Source organism: Triticum aestivum, chromosome 2D, assembly GCF_018294505.1.
Source record: "Triticum aestivum cultivar Chinese Spring chromosome 2D, IWGSC CS RefSeq v2.1, whole genome shotgun sequence".
Lineage (NCBI taxonomy): Eukaryota > Viridiplantae > Streptophyta > Magnoliopsida > Poales > Poaceae > Triticum > Triticum aestivum.
Genome location: NC_057799.1, coordinates 621509060 through 621515059, shown reverse-complemented (window position 1 = coordinate 621515059; position 6000 = coordinate 621509060).

Here is a 6000-nt window from a genome sequence, read left to right as displayed (position 1 = left end):
GTTTTTATTTGCTTGTGTATGTGCGAGGGACTCGTGCGTGGCCTCCTACTGGATTGATACCTTGGTTCTCAAAAACTAAGGGTACTTACGCTGCTTTACTGCATCACCCTTTCCTCTTCAAGGGAAAACCAACGCAGTGCTCAAAAGGTAGCAACGATCAGATCCATGATTGAAAGACTACAACAATGACCAACCATCTCATGACACCACATGGGTGACGAGGTTTTTTTACCAGGAACGCCTTCAGAAAGAAAGCAGTGCTCAAACGCCTCCATCATAGATCCAATCATCCAAGATCAAAATCTAGGTTGTCACCTTAAGAACATGTACGGACGTATCTGAGTAATTCCTTCAACAAGTAATGATGTAAAAACATTGGCATAACCAGGTATAATCAACTCGAATCAGACCTAAGCTTTCACCCGAAGCTCGAGACCGGATGCTCGAGTAGCACCACCATCGACGTCAGTCACGTGTTGTCATCACCGCTTTTTCGCGATCCTCGAAGCTACATGAGATGTGCGACCGCCATCGCTGCACAACCATCTCTCTACGTCAAGCCGTTGTCCATAGTTTGCATCTCATCGCAAAGTCAATCACCGGATTTGGAGGAAGGAACCCTCACGAAGACCTTTTGGTGGCCACCACCCACTTCCAGTCCGACATGCAACACTCACTAGTAGAAAAAGGCCCATTTGTCCGAGTTCATAAGGCCCATTTGTCCCGGTTCGGGAACCGGGACTAAAGGGTCGCTACTAAAGCCAGGTACCTTTAGTCCAGGTTCTTATACGAACCGGGACAGATGGGGCTCCACGTGGCCGATGCAGCTTGCCCAGGCAGGGGGGCCTTTTGTCCCGGTTGGTAGCACCAACCGGGACAAATAAGCCTCCACGCGTCAGCACTTCAGGGGCTGGGTGTTTTTTTTGAAGGGGGGGTTTGGGGGTTTTGTAGGGTTAATTTAGGGGTTTCATATATTGTGTTAGCTAGCTAATAGAGAGAAGTGTTCTCTCTTATCTCCGTGCTTGGTCGATGTTACGTACTATACGTATAGAGAGGACTCGACACGCTAGCTAGTAAGCAAATGAAGGAAACCATTAAGTACACAAGATCGTCATGAACATATACAAAGAGAAGTGATCGACCTCTCTTTCTCCGAGAGATTGGTCGAACAACAAGTTTTCGTACATCTATCCGACGCTACTAGCTACATATATACAATATAAGATCTCTTACAATCCCTCGCATATGATGTCAACTTCCACATGGTATTCTCCATCTTTATCTATGATGTGGTCAAGAAAGAATCCCGCCAATTCCTCTTGAATTGCTTTGATGCGATCTTGTGGTAGGAGTTCGTCCCGCAGCTCCCAAAGCTAATTTGAAGAAGGTGGTCAATACATATATATGAATGAAACTCAACACAAATGATGGTATTAAAACAAAATTGTGAATATTATTTCTTACACACTTCAAAATCTTCTTTAGAGTAGCCCCGCTTAGAGATCGTCGCGTTGTAGATGCACTCGCAAATGTATTATCCACAAAAATTATTCCCGCCTTCCCGCCACAACTACGTTACGAGAAACAGAGGTCAATCAAACTGATAATCAAGCATTATAAATGGTATTGATGAAACTAGCTAGAATCAATGGGAGATGCGCGGAACTAGCTAGTAGTACTTACTTTCGGGTGTGTAAATCGCAGCTTCTTCGGCAGTCCCGGAGCTTCTGCGGTGAACACTTTCCAAACCCTGTGAGACAAAGAAAATAATTATTACTTGATATGAGGAAATGAACAAAGTTGCCGATATGGTGCGATAATGATTGATCGAACTTACTTCTCGAGCATTTCAGTCAAGACCGCATACTCCTTGGGATCTTTTCGTCTTGAGTCTAAGACGGTAACTAGTCCCTGCTCAAGCTCAATCTCTAGGAGAATAAAGTGGAAGCTGTGCACGCATGCATAACTCATCAATTACATTAACCTCGAGTAATAAGGGAAACCGAATATGCACAAGACAGTAACACTCACTTGAAGTTGTAAGGAAAGATTATTTTACGTTTCTTTTGATTTCGAAGCAACGATTTTAGCAAGTTGGCCTCGACTACTTTGGCATCATGTTTAACCGTCCAGTCATCTATGAAATTTGTGTTAATGAACCCAATATCATAGATTTGTCTTTTCTTGCATTCGATGATCTTCAATCTGCATAATATAGTGAGGATAATTATATATACATGCAGTGAAAGAGCTGAGCTATATAGAGAGATTTAATTACAGAAGTAGTACTTACAGACAGTAGCAAGTGATGATTATTTTATCGAGGGCCTTTTGATTGAAAAACTCGAAGAACTCCTCAAATGGAATAGACAACAGATCAATTCCAATGAGGTCGTGCTCCTCTTTAACTCTCAGCGTCAAAATATCCTTCCCAGACTTGCAGGTGTCCATGTACCACTTATGGAATCTTCGCATCATCGTTGTTAGAGGAGGATGACCAGGTTTGACGAGAGGCCTCCCGTACCGGTATTTGTGTTCGTCCACCTCCATTGTATCAACATGTGTAGAGTGGGGCAGGTAATCACCAGGATTAGTATAACCAGGCACCATCCTCGGATCATTAACGGCGATATCGTTAGACACCTTCAGCGGGGGGCATGATTGCTTCGCCTGTTCGCCGAGCTGGGGAATTTTTTTCCCACTTCTTCGTTCTTGTAACCTTTTGTCAGTTGAAGTAGTTCCCGACCGGCGCGCTTCTTGCGCTGCCTTTTTAAGAGCGCAGACATGGTTGTCATCCGGCAGAGGCGGCGGTGTTCGCTTAAGGGCATCCAAAGTGCGCTTCAATTTCACCGCATCTATCTTCTCCTCCGGAGGTGGATTTTTCTTTGCAAAAATGTCCTTCACCTGGGATTTACAGATCTTCGCGTTTTCCTCCTCGATCATCTCGTGTGGTAACTTCTCTAGAGGCTTGAGAGATGGACCGAATCCGTATTGCCTCCCGCCTCTGGCTGTACTGCTAGACGCCGGAGCAGCCAGAGCAGCTGCGGCTGTCTTCTTTCGTTGCTTACGAGGCGGAGAAGACGGAGGCATAACCGCATTGTGGTTTTGTCGCAAGAAGGGTCATCTTCACACAATCCCATGTAATGAACAAGAGTGGGATAAAGAATTGGCTTACAATCGCCACTTCACGCAATACATAAATAAATCATACATCAATCAGAGTACACACATAGACCGACTACGGTCAAAGCCAAAAGAAAAGAAGATAACCCAACTGCTAGATCCCTGATCGTCCCAACTGGGCACCACTACTGATCATCAGGAAACGAAACATAGTAACGACCAAGATCCTCATCGAGCTCCCACTTGAGCTCGGTTGCGTCATCTGCACTGGTATCGTCGGCACCTGCAACTGTTTGGAAGTATCTGGTGAGTCACGAGGACTCAGCAATCTCACACCCGCGAGATCAAGACTATTTAAGCTTATAGGAAAAGGATGGGGTAATGAGGTGGAGCTGCAGCAAGCACTAAGCATATATGGTGACTAACATACGCAAATAAGAGCGAGAAGAGAAGCAACGGAACGGTCGTCAACTAGTAATGATCAAGAAGTGATCCTGAACTCCTACTTACGTCAAACATAACCCAAGAACCGTGTTCACTTCCCGGACTCCGCCGAAAAGAGACCATCACGGCTACACACACACGGTTGATGCGTTTTAATTAGGGTCAAGTGTCAAGTTCTCTACAACCGGATATTAACAAATTCCCATCTACCACATAACCGCGGGCACGGCTTTCAAAAGATAATACCCTGCAGGGGTGTCCCAACATAGCCCATTATAAGCTCTCACGGTCAACGAAGGATATTCCTTCTCCCGGGAAGACCCATCACTCTCGGAATCCCGGTTTACAAGACATTTCGACAATGGTAAAACAAGACCAGCAAAGCCGCCCGATGTGCCGACAAATCCCGATAGGAGCTGCACATATGTCGTTCTCAGGGCAACACCGGATGAGACTAGCTACGAGTAAAACCAGACCTCGAGTTTCCCCAAGGTGGCCCCGCAGGCAGCTCAGTTCGGACCAACACTCGAAGGAGCACTGGCCCGGGGGGGTCTAAAATAAAGATGACCCTTGAGTCTGCAGAACCCAAGGGAAAAGGGGATAGGTGGTAGCAAATGGTAAAACCAAGGTTGGGCCTTGCTGGAGGAGTTTTATTCAAAGCGAACTGTCAAGGGGGTCCCATAAATCACCCAACCGCGTAAGGAACGCAAAATCAAGGAACATAACACCGGTATGACGGAAACTAGGGCGGCAAGAGTAGAACAAAACACCAGACATAAGGCCGAGCCTTCCACCCTTTACTAAGTATATAGATGCATTAATTAAGGTAAGAGATATTGTGATATCCCAACAGAGTTCATAATAACCATGTTCCAACAAGGAACAAACTTAATCTTCACCTGCAACTAGCAACGCTATAAGAGGGGGCTCAGCAAAGCGGTAACTTAGCCAAACAACAGTTTGCTAGGGAGGGTGAAAAGGTTAGAGGCTGACATGGCAATAAGGGAGGCATGATATAACAAGTGGTAGGTTGCGCTACATACCAATAGAGCGAACAGCTAGCAAGCAAAGATAGAAGTGATTTCGAGGGTATGGTCATCTTGCCTGAGATCCCGCAAGGAAGAAGAACGATTCCGTGAAGCACACAAGCGGACGCAGTCGAACGAATCCTCACAACTCCGGAACGAAACCGAAGCTAACGAGAGAAGCAACCCGGAAAGAAACAAACAACATAGTAAAGAACCACCACATACACATGGCATGATGCACAAACAAGTATGATGCATGTCCGGTTTAAATATGCATGGCATGACAAAGTGCAACAAACAATACTACAAGTTAAGTGGAGCTCAATATGCAACGAGTTGCATATTGAAGAAACACCACATTTAATTATTTAAATAACTCTCGGTTGTGTACCCCATGATATTAAATGTAATTAAACATGGCAAGAGGTAAAGTATAATAAAACTACCTATCTAGGCAAGTTTAAATGATGCCGGAACAACAAACAACAATTCCGGAAAATCCTCATGTCCATATTTTAGATTTGGCACTGTTCTGCCATAAACACAATTTTAATGTTGTTAAACAGCAAAATAAAGTGCACCATGTTAAACTAGGCATTTTTCTACCCCATTTACATATAAAGTTTATTAAAATCCGAGCTACGGTTATTTAGTTATGAATTAAAGCATTTAGCATGTTATTTGAGCAAATTTAATCAAACAGCATTTAAACAATTTTAACATGGGTGAAAGTGGCATATTATTAAACTACACAAAATTCTAAGCATTTTACATGTTTAAATCATTTTAATCCGATGCACGGTTTATTAGTTATTAAATGCATGAAGAACAGGGTTTTTTTTGTAAAACTGTAAACTCCTGGATAATTGATTAAATCCGTCCAGAGGAAAAAAACACTATAGGGGCCGAAACTGGCTGGCCCAAAGTGCACAGGAGCGGGGCGGGTGCTGCTCACCCATGGGCCAAGCCCAGCTGGAGAGGAGGAGGCCCAAGCGGCGCCGATCTGGGCCTCGGGCGTGCTTGTGGCCCATGCGGGCACGTGCGCCAGCGGCCTGGGTCACGCAAGCGCTCTCCTTGCCCGCCTGAAGCAGAGAGGCAGGGGACGAAGCAGGGGAGCTCGGGAACGGCAGCGGAGGAGGCATGGGTTCGGCGCGGCGCCGGGCGGGAACCGGCCGGAACGGGCGGATCCGGCGGCTGGGCGGCGGAGTGAAGGAGGTTCGATGGAGGAGGCGATGGAGATGGCCGGATCTGGGCCAGAGGCAGACGTTGGCGGCTTCCGCTTGCGGCGGTCGTTCCTGCAGCGGTGAAGTACAGAGAGAGAGATCGTGAGGGAGAGGGAAGGGAAAGAGAGAAAGCAGAAGGAAATAGAGGGGGAACGCGGCGGTCTTGCTGGTGCTCCGGCAGT